Here is a 25,468-nt window from a genome sequence, read left to right as displayed (position 1 = left end):
AGTTTAGTATGTATAAACTCGTGAGAGTGAATGCTGCAAGATGGTGTCTGCGGCATGTTTGTGTCTAGTTGGGAAGTGCTACTTCTGGACATTGAGATATGTGTGCAGTGAGGGTGCTGGAGCGTGATTGGCTGGAGCTGGCTGGCATGCCAGGCTCCAGGAAGTCTGGATGGGTCTGCCCGGTGGTGAGTGGGAGATTAGCATGCTGATGGCTGGGGAGGAGTGTACCTGTGGCCTGAATGAGGCTGGGTTTTCCCCAGACAATGCTGGCTCCGCCCCCCTGTGGTGTGACTGATGTCCCTAGCCCTGCCAGTGAAAGAAAGGGGTGGTTGGGCCATCAAGGGTACTCAAGAACCAGCTGCGACTGGTTCCGCCCCCACCCTGCACCTTCAGACAAAGGAATGTACTGTATAAAAATGGGGCTGTGTCCCCACAGAAGTTGTTCTTCTTTTGGAATCCTGCCAGAGGGGGCTTGTGCCGCTGCTGGGGCCAGAAGGACCGCCACTTGGGGAGTCTCCCTGCCTGGAGACCCAGTGTGCTGGCTCTGGCCCAGCCTTGCCCCCCCCTGCCTGCCTCCAGCCCTGCTGGAGCCCTGTCCTGTCCTCCAGTGCTGAGGAGCACTGAGGACACCTGCCTACAGCCTGAGAGCGCTGCTCTCTGCCCTTCAGCGCTAGGAGCGCTGAGATCGCCTGCCTAAGCGCTGGAAACGCTGTACTTTTGCTCGAGCGCTGTGAGCGCTGTATCCTGCCCGCTTTGTAGGAGGATTCGACGGCGCGGGTGCCACCCCGCTCATTGCCGCGGTACTTTGCCCGGGTTCGTGATTTGTTGGAGTCACGAGGGAGCCCACTCCTCGGATCCTGGGAAGCCGCCTGCCTGCCTAAAACGGGCCGCCGCGCTGCCCGCGACGACCCGGAAGTGTTCCAGACGGCCGGCCAATCAGAGAGCGGCCCCGGAAAGGCCGACCGGAAGTCCCGCCTCCCTCGCCGAGCCGAGAGAGAGCCTGCCGAGGCTCCCCGAGAGGGAAGGAGAGCCCCGGGACCAGCGGGAGAGACCCGCCTCCGTGAAAGACCAGCCGGTGAGTGCAGGTGCCTGCAGAGGAGGGGGGGAGCGTCGGGACACATTGCCGGTGTCCGCCCCGCCCCCTCCCTGCAGCGCGACCTCGCGCTCGCGCGTTGGGAGCCCAGAGAGGCTCAGAGGCAGCATTTTGTTGTTGGAGCCCGAGAGGCTCATCGGGGGCAATTATTTCACGAGCCCTGAGAGGCTCTGAGCGCCCCACCTTCCCTGCGAGTCCCCAGAGGGGGGGCTCCCCCAAAGAGAAGCGCCGCACTTGTGCCTAGAGCCTGAGAGAGGCTCAGGGCGCCCTTTTGGAGAGCCAGAGAGGCTCGCAAGTGCCTTGTCTTTGCCTTGGGTCCCCAGAGAGAGGGACCCCACAGCCCAGCGAGGCTGCACCTTGAGTTGCTGGAGCCCTGAGAGGCTCAGCAGCGCCCTTTCTTGTTTAAGAGCCTGAGAGAGGCTCACCAGTGCCACAGTGGTGGTTCCTTGAGCCCAGAGAGGCTCCAACTTTGTGTTAACTTTACCTGCTCCAGTTGTCCAGCACTTAGTGGACAACTGCCACGTTTAGGCCCTGACATTGGGACACCGGGACAGTCACAGGTGGTGACTTGTGAGTATGGGGTAATGGTTATTGATTCTGCACCGCTGAATGTATTGCTTATGCGTCATGTGCCTTTACACCTCTGAATGTTGATACATCATGTGTTCCTTCCTTGCACCCCTATAGGTATTGTGACATGTAGGTGGTTGTTTTCTCCCTAGTACAGGTGGTGCTAGAGAGGTCCTGTTACCAGTGATTACTGGTTGTATGCTCTACTGTTATATTTTTGTGCTACAGTAATTATTTCTAAAAGTGCTGATACCCTTGACAGTGGTCCAAGTGGCCCTGTCCTGTACAAATATCCCTTGTAAATTCCGCCCGTGTCTGTTGGCACCGGGTAATAAGATGTGTGTTTTATCTGATGTATATTTTTATAATACAAAGGCTATTTTTACATAACCTTGTGTGGAGTGTTTCTTTGTGGTGGGCCTTGGGTGTTGTTGCTGGGGTGCATGCGCAAATACTTAACTTACATCGCCTCCAAGTTTAGCCTTGACTGCTCGCGCCACGTTACCTAGAGGGCGAGTAGGGGTTGCCTTGGTGTGTGACTCCCTTGCCCTGACACTTAGAACTGGCGATCCCTGACTGACCTCGACGCGAGTCTTGGCCGGCCAGGGTCCCGGGTCTAACATTGGCGGCAAGCGGTGAGGATAAGGATTTGTGTTTGCGTTGTACCACAGTGGCAACTGGCCACTACAAAGCTCTGCATTTTAGATGACCACATTTTTGGGGATTATTGTGTTTTGGTAGAAGTTCCATTGTTGCTTCTCCTGAAGAGTGTCATTTTATAATTGTGTCCAGTACATTTGTCCCCCGCCCTGCTTCCAGAGTTTGGTACCTGTGTCACTTGTGGTCAGGTTGAGAAGTCAGGGGTGGTAGAAACTGCCTTACCGATCCGAGGGGAGGGTGTGTGTGGATGAATGGTGTGTTTTCCTGGACGCATGAGTGAGTTCTTTTTTTAAGGAGAGTGGAAGTTTTGGAATTGTGTACTTTGACTTCAGATTGCTAGTTCCCTTGTGTTGCACGTGTCTGTGAGCATCCTGCCAAGATGGAATCTCCTTTTAACCTGTGTGGCCTGTTTAAGTACAGTGTGCATGAGTTGGTACGGTTATGTAAGGAGAGAGACATCCCAGTGAGTGAGTCAGACACCCAGTCCAAGCTTAGGGATAACATGATCCTGTGGCAGAAGAGTGACTGGGAGCGTGAGCACAGTGAGAGGGAGAGGGCCCGGGCTGCACACCATGAGGGTGGTGGGTCTGAGGGGAGCCCTGAAGAGTCTGATGTGGAGAGTGAGTTTGACAGTGGATGGTCGCCAGCAGAGAGCGAGGACCCCATAGATAGGGAGTCCCTTGCTGGGTCCAGTGTCAGATGTAGCACCCCATCCCTTTCCCTGTCCCCAGAGGAGTGGGTGGATAGGAGAGAAGAGAGGGAGCACCAGCTGGCCATGGAGAAGCTCAGGTTAGAGTATGCCAGAGAGATGGCGCAGCTGGGTGTGAATGAGCGGACTGCAGAGGCTGAGAGGGCCTTGGCCAGGGAGAAGATAGCCCTAGAGTGTAGGTTATCCCCTGACTGCAGTCATAATTTTCTGGATCCCCCAGGGAGGGTTGAGTCCAGTGGTGGCAGCTATTTGAATCTCAGTGCAGGAAATCCCACTCCCAGTTCCCAGAGTCTGGTACCTGTTTCCCCAGAGGAGGAGTATAGGTTGAGATTCAGGGGCAGTAGGAAACTGTCTCACCAGTCTTGGGGGGAGTTTGTGGATGAATGTCAAGGTGCACTGGCTGAATGGTTAGAGGTTCACATGGAATCTGAGTTTGACAAACTATTTGATCTGGTTCTAAGAGAGCAGGTGCTTAGTAGTTGTTTGCCAGAGTTGCGCCTACACCTGTTGGAATGTGGGTTGACTGATCCGGACACCCTTGCAGAAGAAGCAGAGCGCTGGGAGAGTGCCAGAGGTTCTGTAGAGTCATTGGAGAGTGAGTCCAACTGTAGTGGGTCAGGGATCTTCCAGCCCAGCGTGGTGGAAGAGGCTCAGTGTAGCCCAGCTAGGTCCCAGTATAGTGAGAAGGGTGTAGGGGCTGACTACCTGGCTCAGTGGAGCAGGAGTCAGTGGGTGGCTGAATGCCCCCAGAGGCCCAAAGCCCTGTCTCAGAACCTGGGTGGTTTCTTGAGGGAACACCAGGTTGGGGACCTAGGCTGTCCTGTTAGCCCATTTGAGGAGGATCTCCCAGTGAGTAGAGGACCTGGAGCGTCTGTAACCAGAGCTCCTGTGGTTCTAGAGGCTGGCAGTACCGCTCCGGTAGGGAGGGTACAGGAGTCCAGCGTGAGGAGTGATTGGGTGATGAGTTTCCCAGTGGATGCACCAGTGGACCAGAGACTAGCCAGTTGGGCTAGATCTTCTTGGGGGGACCCGGGTGGCGCCACTTCTATGCTGGGGGATCTTTGCGCACTGTCAGGTGGACAGGAGGCGGGAGATCTGCGCCAGGCAGACAGTCACACGACACATGGGTCATGTGTCAGCCTCAGGGGGATTGTGTGTGAATCCCCAGAAGTCCTGGAGTGCCAGGCAATTATTCCACCAAAGGTTTTAGACCGGAGGTTGGGAGGCCAGGTTCAGGTTCTGCCTGACCTGAAGGGTAGGACAACTGTAACCAGTGTCCTGACCGGTTCTTCTTCCAGAGGAACTTCTCCAGTTGGGAGAGGGCAGACCTCTGGAAGGGGGTGCAGAGGGTGGGAAAGCCCAACTCTGACCCTGGTGCAACCTGAGGGGTTAAACCCTGGGTTGGAGTGGCGTTGTAAGGGTACCCCTCGCAGGAGGAGGAGGAACCCTGGAAGAAGAGGTAAGGGGAGGAGAGCCTTCCCTGAGACTCCTGGTCCGCCTGAGGTTGTAGACCAAAGGCTGGTGAACCAGTGGCAGTCTAGTCCTGTCTTGCAGACAGGGAGAGTGGAGAATGGGTACTATGTGCCAGGGGTTACTACCCCCCGCTCTGCGAATTGGCAAGGACCGGTGGCACCTGGGTGGCCCAGGGCCTGGTCCTGGCCGCGGACAGCTGAGGAGTACCAGTGGGGTAGCCCAGTTGGTCCTTACAGTAGCTTTAGAAGGAACCCTAGGGGTTCACCGTGGCATAGAACAGGAGGGTGTCCCGGCAGTGGCGGGCCTGCGTCCGTGTTCTATCGCCCCAAGCAGGGAAGTCCATCACGGTGGTGATTGTTCTCCCCTGCGTTTTGGCTGGAAGGGGGTTGTGTTGGACTTGGCCCGCAGGGCAGGTTCACCCCTAGACTTTTTGCCTTATTTGTGACCCTGTGTCAGTGATTTTTGGGTCTCTGCGCACTTTTCCCTGGGCCCCAGAGTGAAAGTGCGCGCATGTAGTATGGCTGGCCTGCCCTCCCATAGGAATGCATGGGGAATGTGTGTGTCCCTGGTAGTTCCTGATGCGTGGGGAGTACAGGCTCGAGTTTAGTATGTATAAACTCGTGAGAGTGAATGCTGCAAGATGGTGTCTGCGGCATGTTTGTGTCTAGTTGGGAAGTGCTACTTCTGGACATTGAGATATGTGTGCAGTGAGGGTGCTGGAGCGTGATTGGCTGGAGCTGGCTGGCATGCCAGGCTCCAGGAAGTCTGGATGGGTCTGCCCGGTGGTGAGTGGGAGATTAGCATGCTGATGGCTGGGGAGGAGTGTACCTGTGGCCTGAATGAGGCTGGGTTTTCCCCAGACAATGCTGGCTCCGCCCCCCTGTGGTGTGACTGATGTCCCTAGCCCTGCCAGTGAAAGAAAGGGGTGGTTGGGCCATCAAGGGTACTCAAGAACCAGCTGCGACTGGTTCCGCCCCCACCCTGCACCTTCAGACAAAGGAATGTACTGTATAAAAATGGGGCTGTGTCCCCACAGAAGTTGTTCTTCTTTTGGAATCCTGCCAGAGGGGGCTTGTGCCGCTGCTGGGGCCAGAAGGACCGCCACTTGGGGAGTCTCCCTGCCTGGAGACCCAGTGTGCTGGCTCTGGCCCAGCCTTGCCCCCCCCTGCCTGCCTCCAGCCCTGCTGGAGCCCTGTCCTGTCCTCCAGTGCTGAGGAGCACTGAGGACACCTGCCTACAGCCTGAGAGCGCTGCTCTCTGCCCTTCAGCGCTAGGAGCGCTGAGATCGCCTGCCTAAGCGCTGGAAACGCTGTACTTTTGCTCGAGCGCTGTGAGCGCTGTATCCTGCCCGCTTTGTAGGAGGATTCGACGGCGCGGGTGCCACCCCGCTCATTGCCGCGGTACTTTGCCCGGGTTCGTGATTTGTTGGAGTCACGAGGGAGCCCACTCCTCGGATCCTGGGAAGCCGCCTGCCTGCCTAAAACGGGCCGCCGCGCTGCCCGCGACGACCCGGAAGTGTTCCAGACGGCCGGCCAATCAGAGAGCGGCCCCGGAAAGGCCGACCGGAAGTCCCGCCTCCCTCGCCGAGCCGAGAGAGAGCCTGCCGAGGCTCCCCGAGAGGGAAGGAGAGCCCCGGGACCAGCGGGAGAGACCCGCCTCCGTGAAAGACCAGCCGGTGAGTGCAGGTGCCTGCAGAGGAGGGGGGGAGCGTCGGGACACATTGCCGGTGTCCGCCCCGCCCCCTCCCTGCAGCGCGACCTCGCGCTCGCGCGTTGGGAGCCCAGAGAGGCTCAGAGGCAGCATTTTGTTGTTGGAGCCCGAGAGGCTCATCGGGGGCAATTATTTCACGAGCCCTGAGAGGCTCTGAGCGCCCCACCTTCCCTGCGAGTCCCCAGAGGGGGGGCTCCCCCAAAGAGAAGCGCCGCACTTGTGCCTAGAGCCTGAGAGAGGCTCAGGGCGCCCTTTTGGAGAGCCAGAGAGGCTCGCAAGTGCCTTGTCTTTGCCTTGGGTCCCCAGAGAGAGGGACCCCACAGCCCAGCGAGGCTGCACCTTGAGTTGCTGGAGCCCTGAGAGGCTCAGCAGCGCCCTTTCTTGTTTAAGAGCCTGAGAGAGGCTCACCAGTGCCACAGTGGTGGTTCCTTGAGCCCAGAGAGGCTCCAACTTTGTGTTAACTTTACCTGCTCCAGTTGTCCAGCACTTAGTGGACAACTGCCACGTTTAGGCCCTGACATTGGGACACCGGGACAGTCACAGGTGGTGACTTGTGAGTATGGGGTAATGGTTATTGATTCTGCACCGCTGAATGTATTGCTTATGCGTCATGTGCCTTTACACCTCTGAATGTTGATACATCATGTGTTTTATCCTTGCACCCCTATAGGTATTGTGACATGTAGGTGGTTGTTTTCTCCCTAGTACAGGTGGTGCTAGAGAGGTCCTGTTACCAGTGATTACTGGTTGTATGCTCTACTGTTATATTTTTGTGCTACAGTAATTATTTCTAAAAGTGCTGATACCCTTGACAGTGGTCCAAGTGGCCCTGTCCTGTACAAATATCCCTTGTAAATTCCGCCCGTGTCTGTTGGCACCGGGTAATAAGATGTGTGTTTTATCTGATGTATATTTTTATAATACAAAGGCTATTTTTACATAACCTTGTGTGGAGTGTTTCTTTGTGGTGGGCCTTGGGTGTTGTTGCTGGGGTGCATGCGCAAATACTTAACTTACATCGCCTCCAAGTTTAGCCTTGACTGCTCGCGCCACGTTACCTAGAGGGCGAGTAGGGGTTGCCTTGGTGTGTGACTCCCTTGCCCTGACACTTAGAACTGGCGATCCCTGACTGACCTCGACGCGAGTCTTGGCCGGCCAGGGTCCCGGTTCTAACATTCGCAGTATTTTGCATACTTCAGGACATCATCTATGGGTTTTCCCTGCCAACTGATTTTATTATCTCGAATCCATTGTGATATTTCAGGTCTTAATCCTAGCACAAATCTGTAACTGAAATGGGTCATGTCTTTCATGTCTACATTATCGATTCCACTGTAAGTCTTGAATACTTGTAGTAACCTTTCATAAAAGGAATGTACAGTTTCATCACGTTCTTGGGTGGTTCTGTCTATTCTGGTCCAATCTGTCTCTTTTGCGGGCACCTTTTTCCTGAGGTACTGTATGACCTGATCATACTTCCTCATTACCTCAGGTGAGGGAGCTCCTGTTTTCTCATCTCTGGGATATTCATCATTAGGCCAATCAATTTCTATTTTACATTCCGTCCATAGGTCTACAGGGACCACAATGTCGAAAAACCCATCTAGGTCTTTCAAGAGACATTTCTGAACTTTTATGAAGCGTTCTACCTGCCTGTACCAATCAACTGGTTTCTCCCGTAATTTCGGGAAGTCATTAGTAAATGACACAATATCCTGTCGGGACCAAGGGACGTGTACATATTTTCCTCCTGGGACCTCTCTCATGGGGCACAATTTTTCTGTCGGCTTTACTTCTTTCAACACGAATTCTGAAGCCTGAGACTTAGCCCTGCTGTCTTCCTTTTTCTTTGCCCACCGGGTTCTCCATTTCCCCACCTCTCCCCACTTCTGCAAGAGCTTCAACAATTCCTTTATCTGGATCTGTTTTCCCACTACATTCAAGCTTTCTAAATCTTTGTCTGAAAAGTCTACTCTGTATGGTTTCTGAAGGATTTTGGAGCGACTAACATCGATTCCCATTTCTGTGGCTGTATCCATTATCCTTTCATGGAGCAACCTAGCGTTTCGGGTAAGGTTTTTACTGATGAACAGTAACTCTTCTTCACTGAAAGAGTTCAGGCGTTCCACTCCCACATTTCCAGCCATCATCTCTTCTATTTCTATTCTCAATTTATATATCTCTAATGCTTTCAGTTGGGGAGTGGCCTCCTTCTCCAGCTCCTTGGTCCATCTGTCTAATTCTTCTGGGGATACTACGGTGGCACTCCTAACCCCAGATGCACCTTCAATCAACACCTCTTTTGGTCTAATCTGACTTCTTGCCCCCGACATACTAGTCCTAGGCTCTCTAATGGGCAAGTCCATCAGGACCACAGATTCACATTCACTCTCTTGATCATCATCTATGAATACTTCCTTCCTCGGGGGAGGGATGCTAGGAGTAGGCAGTATTGGGGAGATAACAGGAGGACGAGGACTAGCCAGGTCATCTCTATACAGTGGAATAGCTGGACCAATAGTTACTGGAATAGTCAGGGAATCAGGATGGGGATGTATCTGGGCAATGGTTCGAACTAAATCATCTCGCTGTCTAGCCAGGGCTTCTTTCTTCTTCTCTCGTAAAGCCTTTTCTGCAGAGTGGTCATGCAATACCTGAGGTACTAAGGGAGGATAAATACTGGGAGCAGTCGGAGTGACCAACCGAGGTGGATCTTCTCCGAACGGCTGATAATTTGGGACCGTACATTTCGGTCTGCAAAACCCATCCCCATTACTGATTTTACTGTCTGTACCCGTTCCATCTGTATCACTATCCCTCCGACATCTGGGATACTTCGAAAAAGGGTTTGGAGAATGCACAGGTTCTGATTCTGCAACATAGGGAGGTGGATTTTTCATTAACAGATCTTCTAGGTGCTCATCCTCTGAGTCCCCCACGGGCATTAAATGATGGGTCTTTTCTTTACTTTTTCCTTTCCCCTCTTCTAACACCCCCATCATTGGGAACAGTCCTTCAGTCATCATGGTTTGCCTCCACTGTTTCATTTTCTGCTCTTTGGTCTGTGCTTGAACCCTCGGATACCATTTACTTACTCCCTTGTCCATCCGGGGTCTATCTCGCTCTAGAGCCTCAATCTCCCATTCCTCCAAGGCTTCGTACTGGGTCAACCTAGGTCTAGGATGTAATTCATTCATGCGGGTCCTTAAGTTAAACAGAATCCGACCATTAAATGTACCTTCAACAGGGAAGGCTAGGACTCCGTCATCTGCGGTATACTTTGCCCAGTTTTCTAACCATACACAGGTATGGTACCCTTTATCAAACATCATGAAAGAGGCTGGAGTATTCGGCGGGGAATGAGCACGCCTTCCCTCGTTCTAATGGGCTTGTCAGTTTAAAAAAAATTCTTTATTTTATCAGTAAATGACATTTTCCTTTTTATTCCATACATCATGTGCGGTCTACCTCGTATAAGCTGATCCTTATGAAATCCTAGGTACTTTGGATTCGGTATGAAATCTGGATACCACATGCAACTTTCCAGACTCGCTTCTAACTCGGCCTGATTAATTTTGTTTACCTTTGTGCTTCCAATGCTAGCTCGACTTTTATTTCGTAATACCCAATCAACTCAGAGAACACAAAAGATCCTTAACCAATGGGTGCGCGGCCTTTTCGCAAGACAGAGTCTCACGCTTCGGCACTCACCCCTCCTTCACAAATTCAGCTTCACTACACACCCGCTGTTTTGACCAATACCAGCGCGGCACGGAGTGACGTCAGAGCAGCTTTCCGCCCGACTCCCTCCTTCACAAGATAACGGAAACTTTTTACTCTCCCTAAAGTGCGAATGCAAATCTTAGTCAACAACACGCAACGTTTGCCACTATGTCTGAGTGTTCTAAAGAGATAAAAGAATTTTCTTTCACTGCTAGTAAACCACTTCTGTCTACTTTTCATTCACTCCGGATAGACTTCTTTGCCTAACCTTTTACATACGTAAAATAGAACCTGTTATTCCCCTGACTTATCCACTTCTTCCTGGGATATATACTAAGTCAGGCTTTCACCAGCGGACTAATTTACTTACCATTCAAGCCTCGGAGACCCTACTACTTCTTCCGTATGCGACCCTTACTAGGTGATATCGCAATGAAAGTTTTATAAAGGACTCGTAGCTATCATTTACTTCAGATGCAAACAAAGGTCCTAATTAGTGCTTCCAGTTATTCCTAACCCTGCACTAATGACTCAAAACCAGTGACTTCAACAGCTAACCGGATTCTGCTCACCGTTAGCTAAATACTTCCCCGGGGATTCGGACTACACTGAACATTTACAAACAATTTTTCTGTTAATATTACACACACACTAATAGCAGCAATGCAATATTCATATGCATAGACATATATATCCTAAAATTTTCAAAATCTTTAAATCAATGTAATAATAAAAAAATATCAGCAGCATAGAAATTTCAGCAGCACATTTTATTTTCACGGTTTATTTATCAGTTATCCTGTCTACCTAATCTAACTAGTCCAAACCATCCTCTGGTTACCAGAAAATTACTGATAGAGCGCGCAGTTCACCCGGGTCACCGAGATTACCAATTTCGTACACGCACTGGGCCCTGGCGTGCAAATTCAGATACAACAATGACATTTGGGTGAACCGGGTGAAGATTACCTTTTCTTTCTCCTCCTGCACGCTGCTATGAGCAATTAAAGTTTGGTTTCACCTCTGCTTACCATGTACCCGACTTACCACAGGCACATTACTTATGACAGATCTGGAGCTATCAGGGAAATAGTAGACAGGGGCCTAGGAAAAATACTCTTTATAAATCAGTACATACTTATCCATAATTTCTGTAAAATGACCACAGACACCTGATGATGTTAAAAGTTTTATATAGAAGTTCAAAGAAAATATGACAAGGCAATAAGTGATATGCAGAATAATACGTCAATCATCAGTATCAAAACCACTAAGTAACTATGAATTAAACTTAGGACCATTTGAGTATATGGGAAGACTAAAGGTAGGAATTTAGAACAGAGCTAGTCACTGCAACTTTATACTAGGACATAGGACATGGATGGGACCTAGAACATGTACTTAACCTACGTTCTTTAGACTATTCTTGCTAAGTTCACCGCAATCATACTAAAGGAAGGGGAAAAAATTGGAACATACTAATAAATTCGACAATTCAGCAAAGTTCTAAAGGAAGGGAGAGATGTGGAACAATTCTAATAAGCAATGTAATGTAATGTAATGTAAATACCAATTTATAACGCGCGACAATCGCTCCAAGGAGCATCTAGGCAAAACGTATATAGTTTGGCATTTCAGAAATCAATCTCAAAGTCAAGATTATTCCCTTAAGAAAGAGAAAAAGATATGAGTCTAAGTGAGAGAAGACTATGGAAAAGACACAAACCCACAGTTCATATTTACCTAATTAGGAGTGAGAACTAACCCTGGCCACGGGTCAGTTTGGAAAAGACGGGGACAAGGACCCTCAAGGATTTGGACTCCCAGAATGAGAGTAGACACAGCCCAAGGACAGTCAGGACAGGATACCCCTCAGGTTTTGGGTCAAGACTGGGCCTCCCAGGGAACAACCAACACCCACAGCTTCGGACAGCAACGCCTGCGTTACCCCTCTCCTGCAAGTAATCCACCAGCAACCCCGATAGGGTTTTTGAATTTCCCAGCAAAGTGCTTCGCCAGCACTTAGGATTATTTCCACCCCTTAGGAGTTTGTGGAAAGTATGGACAGAGTGCTCCGCAGCACTTTAGATTGAGCACCTATAGAGTTCGTAGGGTCAGTGACAGGTCTGCTACTCGGACAAGTCGGACAATTTTCCTAAGCTAAACTAGGGCAGTTATACTGTTTTGGGGTCCCTCAGACCACCCACTAATGTTGCAAGTGACAGTTTCCCACATTATGATTGGTCAGGAGAGGTGGTGCGGTCATTACCACCTCCTAGAATTCGACTTTCCCATCCTAAATATTAAAATTTTCCTACCCGCCCCTTGGGTTCACATTCCCATGCATAAGCATACAGCAGTACAGTAAAGTTCATAATAGGTAGCAACAGTATTGCTTCTTCCAAGGTGAGATTTGTTCTTCCCAGAGAGTTTCTCTGGCGCATTGTGCTTCAGGAGCCAGCTGGCTTGTTTCAGCTTCTGCGCAGTAGAGTTTTTCCCTGGTCACATGTCGGAGCCCAGCAGAGCCTCAAGTATGGCTCCACTCCCGAATTTCCCAGCCCCAGAGACGCGGTACATGAAAAGTAAGCGAGAACAAATTAAAATCACATATAAAATGATCACACTGTATACCATGATGAAATTCTAAACATCCCTTACTTTATAATAACTATAGCATTACTGTTTAGTGCGAAAAGACAGATAGGCTGAAGCAGCTGTAGCAAGCACAGAGCGTGGTAAAAGACAAGCGGCCATGTTTACAGCAGTGCGCATGTGCAATAGACTCCCTCCAGAATGCGAGTGCGTCACATCACATGGGTATGACCGACGCATGCGCAGACTGAACTTCAGCGAAGCAGCCGTTTCTTTAGTGCAAGCTTCGTTAGTATGGGAAAGACATACAAGCAAGCATCCTGGGGACACCCGCGTGTTTGGAAAAACGCTTAATAAATGACGAACAACTGGATTAATATGATTATACATTTAGGCAAGGTTCTTGTATGTGAGCAAGGCGCTTTACATGCGAATCCTTGCTTCATCAAACTCACGTATTCTACAATTGAGAAGGAAGCTCTAGCCTGTTGGTGGGGCGTACAATATTTCAGAATATTTGTTTGGGGGAATCATTTTCAATTGCATACAGACCATAAACCTTTGATTGATCTTTTTTCTACTAAGGGGGCATGCAAGGCTACTCCTAGGATAGATAAATGGTTGTATCGTCTTCAAGAGTATGTATTTGATATCAAATATATTCCTGAGGCAAAGAACGTTAATGCTGATTGTGTATCAAGGTTACCCTTGGATATTGGACAAGATTTTAAGGAAGATGATTGGATTGTTGCCGAGGTAGAGGACGTATGCTGTGCCATTAGTCTAGCAGATTGGAAAAAGGCTTTAGATGAATATGAAGTCTTAGGGAAAGTTCAGGGTGTTTTGTCTGATGAACAAGGTTGGAGAGCACATAAGGATTTGTTGCCATTTAAGTTAATATGGACTGAATTGAATGTCATTGATGATTTACTCAGAAGAGGGGATAGGTTGGTAGTACCTGTGAGTATTAGAGAGAGGTTGTTAAAAATTTAGCATGAAGGACATGGAGGTATGTCTGCCTTGAAAAGGAAGTGTAGGGAGAATTTCTGGTGGGCCGGTATGGATATTCAAATGGAGCGTTTTGTCCGTGATTGCATTGTGTGCGCATGTAGTGACAAGACTCATTGCTCTAGGGAGACTGAAATTGTGTCATCCTCATTTCCCAAGGGTCCTTGGGAAAAGTTAGCGATAGACATTTGTGGTCCTTTTGATATTCTAGGTGTTTCAGAGAGATTTGCAATAGTCATGATTGACTACTTTTCTAAGTGGCCTGAGGTTGCTTTTGTGAGGGGAAATTAAATCTGGTAATGTGATTTCTTTTTGTGAGGACATTTTTAGAAGAGAAGGGTGTCCAGCAGAAATTATCACTGATAATGGCCCACAATTTATTTCAGACGAGTTTAAGTCCTTTTTGAATAATTGGGCTATAAAACACAGCACCACTCCTCTTTATCATCCAAGGGGTAATGGCCTTGTTGAACGCTTTAATAGAGTGTTGGTGGAATGTGTTCAGTTAGCATGCGCCAATGGGAAACCGTGGAGGGAGCATGTTAGGAACATGTTGTGGTCGTATCGTACAACACCACATTCTGTAACTAATGAAGCACCTTTTTCTCTTCTGAAGGGAAGGGTTCCGTGTTCTCAAGCTGTGCCAGCATGGATGAACAGAGCTGGTAAACATGAGATTGATTTTGGAAAATTACAAGAGAGAGTACAGAAGTATCAAAAGGGTTATTGTGATCGTTACAATAAGAATATTGTCATGCCCAAACGTGTTTTTACTCCGGGGATGTTTGTCAGGGTATATGTAGCTGACAAATCCAAGAAGGGTTGGTCGAAATGGTCATCTCCAAAAAAAGTAGTTTGTGTTAAGGGAAATAGTGTTAAGCTAGATGATGGAAATTGGTGGAATACAAGAAAAGTTTCATTATGTTCTGATACGGAGTTAAAAGTATTTACTGGGTCTTGTCAAAGAGCGTCTTCCAATGTTGATGGATTGTCTGATAAAAATTATTCATCTCTTCACGTTCGTGATGTTTCCAACACCATGATTAGAAGATCTTTAGAAAGGAGTCATGTAAGACCAAAAAGATTTGATGACTATGTGTGTGCATAGAAATGTTTTCTTGATGACTATGTGTGTGCATAGAAATGTTTTCTTAATTGTAGATTGTTTTTTCCCCCTCCTTTGTGTTTGTATGTTTATTATTTTTCTTTATTTATTTTGAGAAGGGAGATGTGTTATATTCATATGCTTATTGTTTTCTTATGACTTATGTTAAGTATGTAGAATCTTGGGGTTACTAGGATACTGTGGCTGGAGGGTTGGTTGGACTGTTATAAAGCTGATGTGGGAAGGTGAAGCTGTGTCCCAGAGGTCCCTGCGTTTGTACAAATAAACCAACTCCTACGAACTTAACAGTGTTGGTGTCTCTCTTCAAAAACTTCCCCCCAGAGAAAAGAACATAGGGCTAGAATGAGGGCTGTCCAACTCCAGATAGAGATGGAAGAGTTATCCCTGGCCCAAGCTAAACTTGCTTTAGCAAGGGAGCAAAAATTGTGTAGATTAGATTCCACTGGTGGCAGCAACATTATCCCTAGAGATAAGGACAGGTCCTATGATACTAGAAACCTGAGCAAGATTGTGCCCCCCTACAGAGATGGGGATGACATCCACAAGTGGATAACTGCTCTTGAGAGAGCCTGCCTAGTACAGCAGGTTCCTCAGGACCAATGGGCTGCAATCTTATGGCTATCCTTTGCTGAGAAAGGGAGAGATAAGCTCCCCACTGTCAGGCAGGAGGATGCTAAAAACTACACTGTCCTGAAGAGTGCACTAATAGATGGGTTTGGCTTAACCACTGAACAGTACAGGTTAATGTTCAGAGACACCCAGAAGACACAGACACAGGACTGGACTGATTTTGTAGATTGTGCTACTAAGGCTCTGGAAGGTTGGCTCAATGGCAGCAAAGTACATGACTACACAGGATTGTATAATTTGATTATGAGGGTGCAGATCCTAAGTAATTGTCAGAACCAGCTTTTGCACCAGCACCTGGTGGACTCAGATTTGCCCTCTCCACAGGAATTGGGTAAGAGGGCAGACAAATGGGTCAGAACCAGGATTAGGCCTAAGAATCAGGGTAATAACCAAAAGAAGGATACTTCCAAGGCTCAAGATGAGGGTGGGGATAAATCAAAAGACAAGTCTCCCAAAGGGCCCCAAAACTCCAAGGATGGGGGTGGGTCCCTGAACAACTCATCTACTCAGAAGAAACCTTACTGCCATGCCTGTAAACAGACTGGCCACTGGAAAACAGACAGCTGTTGTCCAAAGAATAGCAACAAAGTAAACATACCTCCAATTAATACTCCAACACCTCCTGTTACTGTCTGCAGTAATCCCCCAGGTGGTGGGAGCACCCCCAAGAATTTGGCTGGGCTTACTTTTGGAGCACAGGTGGATTCTGGCCTAACCAGGTCCCCTAACTTAGCTACTCTTGTTTGTGAAAATGGCATGGGGTTTGCCAACTTCACTGCTTGCCCAAACACTTTGAGCAAGTACCGACAGGAGCCCCTCATCAATGGCTTGAAAGTTGAGGCCTTTAGAGACACAGGGGCTAGCATCACCATGGTGTCTGAATGTCTAGTCCCCTCAAGGCAACGTTTACCTGGTGCCACATACCAGGTGACAAACCTTGATGGAATAGAAACCAACCATCCCATGGCAGTAGTCAATCTTAGCTGGGAAGGTGTCACTGGCCCAAAGAGAGTGGCAGTGTCAGCAAACTTGCCTGTAGATTGCCTACTTGGAAATGATTTGGAAATCTCAGCCTGGGCTGAGGTTGAACAGCAAACCCATTCTAGAATGGTAAATCTCCATGGAAAGGTTAGTGGGGCTGTGATGGCTACAGCCCCAATCCAAGATGTCCTTCCTGAAAAGGTTGGTAGGGCTGAGCAAATCTCAGCCCCATCTTTAGCTAACTCCCTTCCTGAAAAGATTAGCAGGGCTGTGATGGTAACAGCCCATACCCAAACTGAGTCCCTTCCTGAAAAGGTTGGCGGGGCTGTGATGGCCACAGCCCAAACTCAAACTGATTCATGTGTTGTGAATCCTGAAACTGTGGATCACTCCACACAAACAGAGAGCATTGAGGGGGAAGAGAAATCTCCCTCCCACCAGACTTGAGGAAAGGATCAGCCTCCTCAGGGAACTGATCCTACCCCGGATGAAGGAACTGCCCCAGAGGTGGTTAGGCCTAGCCTGACAGAGCCTCTGATGTCAGTGGACCCTTCTCAGGTGGGACCCAGTCTGGAGCAGGTAACCTGCCCCTCTCTAACCTGCCTCAGTCAGCCCAGGGCTACAGAGGCCAAGGAAGTCAGTGAGCCCCAAAGGGCCCCCTGTCAAATAAAGCACCCCCATCAGCAGATTAGGGGCTCCAAAACTAGTAGCCCTAGTAAGGTGAAAACTTTAAAAACTCCTGAGGGAACCCCCTTAAAAGTAGTTAGGGACCTCCCACAGATGGATTCTATTGGGCACAGCCAAACCTGGGACCCAAAGGGCCCCAACCTGAACTGTCCCTCCAGTAAGCCAACAAAAGGGACCCAGCCTCCAGCTTTAGGTAGCCAGAGGTTGACCCTGAGAGCACAGTGCAACTCAGTCAAGGAAAGAAAGGCACACATGGTGGAAGATGATTGGAGGAAGCTGAGCCCTACATTAGTGGAGCCTCACTTCAGTACTCCATCTCAACCCCAGCCTTTTACTTTGCCAAAACACACCACAGGTAGTGATTCCCTTTGGTGGAGACCCTCTGATACTCCTAGGATGAGGGATTGCTTAGTGGACCATGAGAGAGGTGGTAACCATGCTAGTGCAGGTACTTCCTTATAAGGCCACTTAGGCAACATAGGCTTACCTGGTCAAGGATAGCCTTATCTCCTTTCGTTTGGGGGGGGGGGGGGGTATGTAGGAAGGTGGATACCTGACTATGGTTACCCCAGATTTTTTGCCTTGTGTTTAGCTGGTTTTCGACTTAGCCTGTGGCCCTGAATAGCAGGATCCCAGGCCAACTATCTGCTCTCTCTTTAAAATGGACTCCATGTACCCTAGGCGCATAAACTAATTGGCTTGGGTCACGTTATCAGCCCCTGTACAGTGCACTATAGGTGCCCAGGGCATAGGTGCATCCAAGGCCTACCAGGGGCTGCAGAATATCTTTTGCCACCCCTGGCTGGCTATCCAAACTGACACAACTGGCTGATCACTCAGCTGGGGCAAGGTCGTGTAATCACCCCTTGCTTAGATATAGTATATCTATATCTACACTTAAAACTGGACACATATGTACCTATAAGTCACTCCTATGGCAGGCCTTAACAATCCTGGAGGCAGAGTGCTTGGTTTTATGTGAGGTGGTGCTCTAGCATGAGCTGAGCCTGTCTGCAGCTGTCGGGACCAACTCCCTTAGCTGTTCCGGGATATTGCCATACCATATACTCTTAAGTGCATTATAATCTTCGCGGTTATGTGCTAACTTTGGTTTGGCTTTATCAAAACATGTTGTGTAAGGTGTCATACGCTTTGGAATACTACCCCCTCGCCAGTCCTGGTGACGGGGGTAGCATTCCACCCTTCTAGAGGGAGAAGACATGTTACTTTGCTAAAACGCGGTTAATCCTAACCAGAGCCTCAGCATCACAAAATGGATGCTGCTGCCACAGACACGAGTCTGACCTCCTACTGCTGACCGAAACGTGGCAGGGGAGGCCTGGACAAAGGGTTTCCTGTCACGAGGAGGTGCTACACCTCCCCAGACAGGAGATAGTGGATTGTAGCAGGGAGGTTTGAAAGAAACTAGACACTGCCTGGGGAGCACAAGGCTTCCCCTTGCATAATCCAGTCAAACCGGTTCTGGGGCACACCAGCCCCAGTCCTGACGCGAAACTGGACAAAGGGAAAGGGGTGTAACCACCCCTCTCCCTGGTCCCACCCATAGGAGGGACCTAGCAGGTAATCCAGCCCACAGATTTGGAATAAGAGTGGGAGCAGTGCCAGCGCACATCAGATTATCCTGACTGAAACTTTGATACAGAACTCTGGACCCTTCGACATCCCACTCGACGTGGGAGACTGAAGAATCTCCCTTGTGGTCAAGGAGGGACCACCCTGTGCAAACAGGCACCATCCAGCGCCTCACCGTTTGCTTTGTTGCAGTTCCCGCCGGAACTCGATCAACAGAGATCGACAAGACCCAGCTTTCCCGCCTTCCAACAGCCCGATCCACAGTCCCAGCAAATCTGAGACCCGTGGAGGCGACCTGAAGTGTGGGACCGGCCATCTTGGAAAAACCGCGAAGTGCTGACCGTGCAGCTCCCGAGGCCCCCTCGAGGCTGTGCAACGGGGTTTGAGAAGCCCCAGCCCCGAGCAGCTTTTGCACCGAAGCTCACCCCTCCACACTCACCGAGTGCTGCGTGGGGCCCTTTTGCATTTTTCTGCTCGAATCGTTGGTCTGGTCGCTTGCCCGTTGGCTAGCGGCCCCAGTACCGACGAACCTTTGAATTTACACTGCTAGTCTGGTTGCTCCAGACTTGCCCTCGCTCCCCTGAAAAGGAGCACCTGCTCTGACCTTGCGGGTCAGAGTAAGAAGCGATCTTCGAATCCTGCGTGGTTTGCCTTTGCCAAGGCTTGTTAGCTCCAATCCGGAAGCCGACACCGCCGACAGCGAGAGCCTTCGTGGGACAGCTCGTGATTTACTCCTGGACATCCTCGGTGCCCCAGGGTCCACGTGGCAGCGGAGACCAGCTTCACGACAACCACCTGATTGCGCCCGACATTGCCTGGTTCCTTCCTGGTTCCACCCTGGTCACTGCTGAGTGACCCAGACTCTGTCCCCTCTGCTTTCAGGTACTCTACATCTTCGATCCACCCTTGGATCCAACCGGACTCTTCTCTCCTGGACGCCTGCAGCATCTTCATCTCCAGGCACCATCAGACTGCGTGACGAAACCCGGCACACCTTGGCACCTATGCACCCGCTTCCTGTGGGTGAGGTAACTCGTGAACGCCGGTGTTCCTGCACTGGTATACATCTCTAGTGTCTAAGTCTAAAGTTTGGTAATTCTAGTCCAGTCGAAAGACTCCTAAAACAGTAACTTTGTAACTTTTACGCACCATTGATTTTGCATTGGTGCATGCGTGTGCTTTTAGCGCTGCACCCGAGTCCCGCGGGCTTTTCCCGACTTCATCACTGCTAGTCCCAAATAGCCCCAGCGATTCCCAAGGCCTCAGGCCTTACCACTGTTTGAGTAGTGATACTTATACCACTATTTTAGAATATGGTTTGAGTTGCCCCTGGGCCTCATCCATAATTGTGCAACTTTCATATGTTTTACTGTGCTTTTGTTTAAACGCTTGTGCTTCTAGACTCATAAAGAGTATAGAGGATTATTCTGAGAATAAATACATATATTTTTATAATGTATAACTTGTGTGGTGTCCTTTCATTTGATATTACAGGATTGTGATTGGTAAAACAGCTGGCTTCACATGCCCTCTTGATTTAAGCCTTTAGGCTGCTCAGTCCATTCTACCCCTAGGATAGCTTGTCATATAAGGTTAACTTACAACCATCACCATAAGGGATTGTTTGGACTTATACAAGGTGCCCACAGAACTGTGGACATCATATACCAGGCCAACTTCTCACATCTCGCATCTTCTCTCCATTCACCCCTTCCCTCCCTACTTCTCACTTACATACACAAACACTTATTTCCATCATTTGAACCTGGTGTCCCTCCTGTCTATGCAGTCATGTTTCCTCTGGCTAAAATCGCTCTCTCGTTGTTTTGTAAGTACGGGATGTAATTATATGAACTTGTTCACTGTTGTGTTTCAAGTGGAAACTGTCGCTATTATTTCTCTCTTCCGACACTAGTGATGTGCTTTCGGGGTTTTGCTTCTACTCCTACCACCCCCTACTTTTCCACTGTTTTCTCTCCAGTCTATTTCCTTCCTATCTTTTAAAAAAAAAGAACTAAAAACATTTTCACTTGCAACACCAATAGCTCTAACTGTCACTACAGTGAGACCTATTGCATTGCAAATGCTCATCAGGTCTCGCCTGCGTTGTAGCGCTGCTCGCTTGCGAGATCTATAGTCGTTGGTTTTCTGTCCGGTTTCTTTGGAAGTGGGGTTGGTGACCGCCCTGTCTCACGTAGGCCCCGCCCACTCACCTAGCGTTGCAGCGTATGTGCGCTGCTTCTCTTCACATTGTCAAAGTCAAAGTCAAAGTCAAAGATTTATATAGCGCGCTACATACCCAGAGGGTCTCAAGGCGCTTGAAGGAGGGTGGGAAATTACTTGTCGAATATCCAAGTTTTTTTTTTTTTTTTAAAGTTTTTTGAAACCTTTATTGTGCAGATGCAGCAAACAAATACGGGCCCACAACCACCTGGCCGGCCGCGAAACATTTGAAGCACTGTTGCAAACTATACGATGACTCAGTAGCACATCAATACCAATAGACAATCGATCAGAGTTACACTGGACCCAATCGTACTACCGAGAAACAGGAGGAATGAAGGTTAATTTTTAAATTTTTTAAAGCATTTTTTAAAAATATAGAAACAAGAAGAGTCCTAGTCCAGTCAATCCCACTACAACACAAGTGTGCAACGGTCAGCAGGTGAATCCCAAGAGACAAAGGGAAAGTTACAATCGGAGTAGCGGCATTACGAAATACACATCAGGATAATTAAGCACACATTATGTCCTATGCCGGTCAGTACCCACCTCGTGTCGAACCAAACTACGGACCCAAAGACAGAAATAAGACGAGAAAAGAAGTTGGAAGGAAGAAAAAATAAGGCCCATAGAAACGAAAATGGACAAAAGAAAATCCCCCCCCCCCCTACCCCCCACCCTACACGCATGCAGAGGCTACGGCCTACTCCCCCCCCCAGCAGTGTGCCTGTCGCCCAAAAAAGAGTACCCGAAATATAGAAACAGAGACATAGGAAAGGAAGAAAGAAGAAGAAATTCGTATAAAGCCGGAGGAGGGCCAAATCTACATATTCCCGGTCTTCCCCGCCATGCGTTCAACCTCCACCCCATAGACAAGGATTAACGATATCAAACCTCAATTACAGCATTAAATGGGGAGAGACATCACGTTTCGCACAGTCAAACATATCGTAGAAGCGTTCCATCCCGAGTCTCCGCCAGCCAATCAGTCACGGATCATGAAAAGGTATCTCTCAGCCCTGGCCAGATCGTGAAAATCCCCCTAAACATGGCATCCGAGGAGGGCCCGACCCAAACAAAGCAGGAGAACAAAATGGCCACCATCGGTAAAGAAGAGGCAGGTGAAAACAAAATGGACGTCTCCAGTCACCAATAGAGCCGTAGGCACACAAGATGAGCGCCCCCAGATGCATGAGATGGTACCCAGTCCACCGCAGGGAGAAAAAGGCTTGCAAGGCAACAGGCACAAAGGGGTCCAATGACTGCAGGATCGGCGTTTGAAACAACAGTAGCAACCTCGCAGACAGAGTCTCAATCCTCGGCGGAAATAGAAACAATGTAGCGCCGCTGAAGCTGGCGGGCGACCGTTCACGGGCATCGTGGCAGCCAGGGACAGTTCGCTCCTCCCTGCACTCACGCGGCAACATGGTAGCCCCTTCAAAGACTGGCAAAAGTAGACCAGTACAGCGCTGGGAACTGGCCGGTCGCGACCGCTCCGACATGAGCGCAACATCATCGAGCTTCTCGCCCAGCTCACAGGAGAGTGCACGCCATTCAATCCGTAATTCGGCAAGTGCAGCCAGAATGGCCCCACAAGTTGGCGCCGGCTGCAGGTACAGTAGCTCCTCAGCCCGAAACGATACACAGAGTCCAGCACACAGCTCACCATCAGGCTGGGTGGCACAGTCGTGATGCGAGGTAGCACTCGCCGTCCCAGGGAAGACAGCCGCCATGTCCCCCTCGTCGGGAGATGCACGAGAAGAAGGGGGCGAGATCGGCACTGAAAGGTTGCAGTCCGGGCCGCCGATGCAGGCATAACACACTGTCACAGAGTGATCATCAGGAAAGGCCATTGCTGCTCCGTCTCAAAGCTGGGGCGAACTCGGAGGCGACCCGCAAGTATCGTGCAATCATCAAGATGGGGTCGGCTCAGCTCAGTCCCAGCGCTGCACAGGGGAAGTAACCGCAACGTGCTCCCACGTCTCCAATGTGAGCAGACCGCATGGAGCGAGAAACCGAGGTGCTGTGAAAAGGATCTCGTCCGATTCCCCCTGTGACAGGCGGCGCGCACCAGAGCACCAGTTCTCCTCGAGCTCAGCAGACTGTTGCCGATCCAGCGGCTTCCGGCGGCGAAGAACAACACAGGTCCCGGAGCCAGGGCTATGGAGGCCACCCAACAACTCCGATGATATCTCCCGCAATCCAGCAGACAGAGACCTCGGAGGAACATGGACAATGACAGCGCGATTATACCATCGTCCCGCTGCGGCACGAACACAGGATAGAAGGCAGGATGTCGGTGCGGGATGCACAGGCTTGCGGAGCCGGGAATCTACACGTCCGTTCAGGTCGCCATCTTGGCTCCTCCCCCCGAATATCCAAGTTTTAAGTTGCTTTCTGAATGCTAGGTGGTTCTGAGTGAGACGAAGGTGAGTGGGGAGTGAGTTCCAGGTTTTAGCTGCCAGGTAGGAGAAGGATCTACCTCCCATGGTGGTTTTTTTGATGCGAGGTACGGTGGCAAGGGCTTGGTTGGAGGATCGTAGCTGGCGGTGGGGGGTGTAGAAGGAAAGTCGTGTGTTGAGGCAATCGGGTCCAAGTTCGTAAAGTGCTTTGTGTGCGTGGGTTAGGAGGCGGAAAGTAATCCTCTAATTGACGGGGAGCCAGTGGAGGTTTTTCAGGTGACTGGAGATGTGGTCTTTACGCGGGATGTCTAGTATGAGTCTGGCTGATGCGTTCTGGATGCGTTGGAGTTTTTTCTGGAGTTTTGCGGTGGTACCGGCGTATAGGGTGTTTCCGTAGTCCAGGCGGCTTGTAACCAGTGCATGGGTGACCGTTTTTCTGGTTTCGGTGGGGATCCAGCGAAATGTTTTTTTGAGCATGCGAAGAATGTTGAAGCAAGATGCTGAGACGGCGTTGACCTGTCTGGTCATCGAGAGTGAGGAGTCGAGGATGACGCCCAGGTTCCGTGCGTGGTCTGTTGGGATGGGTGCTTTTCCAAGGGCCTCTGGCCACCAAGAGTCATCCCAGGCGGAGGGGGAGGTACCTAAGATAAGGACTTCTGTTTTGTCTGAGTTCAGTTTCAGACGGCTATGCTTCATCCACTCGGCTACTTCTTTCATTCCTTCATGTAGGTTGGTTTTGGCGGTGTTAGGGTCTTTGGTGAGTGAGAGGATCAGTTGAGTGTCGTCAGCGTAGGAGATGATGTTGAGGTTGTGTTGGCGTGCGATGGCCGCGAGGGGGCTCATGTATACGTTGAAGAGGGTGGGGCTGAGTGAGGATCCTTGTGGTACGCCGCATATAACTTCGGTGGCCTCTGACTTGAATGGTGGGAGGCGGACTCTCTGGGTTCTTCCGGTGAGGAACGAGGTGATCCATTCCAGTGCTTTTCCTTGGATTCCGATGTTTCTGAGGCACTGTAGAAGGGTGCTGTGGCAGCCTGTGTCGAAGGCTGCGGAGAGGTCAAGGAGGATGAGGGCGACTGTGTCTCCATTGTCCAGTAGAGTTCGAATGTCGTCTGTTGCTGCGATGAGGGCGGTCTCTGTGCTGTGTTTGGCTCGGAAGCCGGACTGTGAGGGGTCGAGGGATTTGTTGGTTTCGAGGAAGGCGGCGAGTTGGTTGTTGACAGCTTTCTCGATGACTTTGGCTGGGAATGGAAGGAGCGAGATGGGGCGGTAGTTTTTGAGTTCGGTGGGGTCAGCTGTAGGTTTTTTCAGAAGGGCGCCGAGTTCGGCGTGTTTCCAGCTTTCCGGGAAAGTGGCGGAGTTGAGGGAGCAGTTGATGACGTCTCGGAGGTGTGGTGCTATGATGGAGTCTGCTTTGTTGAAGATGTGGTGAGGGCATGGGTCTGTGGGGGATCCTGAGTGGATGGAGTTCATCAGGCGGATGGTGTCCTCAGTGGAGATTGGGTTCCAGTCGTTAAGGATGTTCAGGGGGGTGAAGGTACGGCCGAAGGTTGGGTGGGTTGGTCTCCGGGTTGGTTGTCAAAGCTGTTGTGGATGTCTGCGATTTTGTTGTGGAAGAACGAAGCTAGGGAGTCGCAGAGGTCTTGAGAAGGGGTGATGTTGTTGGAGTTGGCTGAGGGGTTGGTAAATTCTTTGACGATGTTGAATAATTCCTTGCTGTTGTGGGCGTTGTTGTCTAGTCGGTCTTTGAATGCGGCTTTCTTGGCAGATCGGATTAGTTGGTGGTGTATGCGGGTGGCGTTTTTGAAGGCGTCCCTGGTGCTGGTGATTGGGTCTTTTTTCCAGGCCTTCTCGAGGGAGCGACAGAGTTTCTTCGATTTCTTAAGATCATCGTTGAACCAGGAGGCGTTTTTGTTGCTTAGTTTGATTTGACGTTTTTTCAACGGTGCTAGGATGTCAGCGCTGTTTGATAGCCATTGGGTGAGGTTAATGGCTGTTTGGTCGGGGGTTGAGGAGGGGACAGGGGGTTTTTGAAGAAGCGATGAGGAGATCTGGTCGATGGTGGTTTTGTTCCAGTTTCTTCGCAGAGAAGGTTGAGGATGGTTGTGAGTTGTGGTCTTATTGTAGATAAAGTGAACGCAGCTGTGGTCCGTCCAATGTAGCGTTGTGGTGTGACTGAAGGAGACATGTTTGCTAGAGGTGAAGATAGGGTCAAGTGTGTGCCCTGCGATGTGGGTGGGGGTGGTGACGAGTTGTTTGAGTCCGAGGTTTGCGAGATTGTCCAGAAG

This window comes from Lissotriton vulgaris, chromosome 9 (genome assembly GCF_964263255.1).
Source record: "Lissotriton vulgaris chromosome 9, aLisVul1.2, whole genome shotgun sequence".
Taxonomy (NCBI): domain Eukaryota; kingdom Metazoa; phylum Chordata; class Amphibia; order Caudata; family Salamandridae; genus Lissotriton; species Lissotriton vulgaris.
This window is presented reverse-complemented; position numbering follows the sequence as displayed.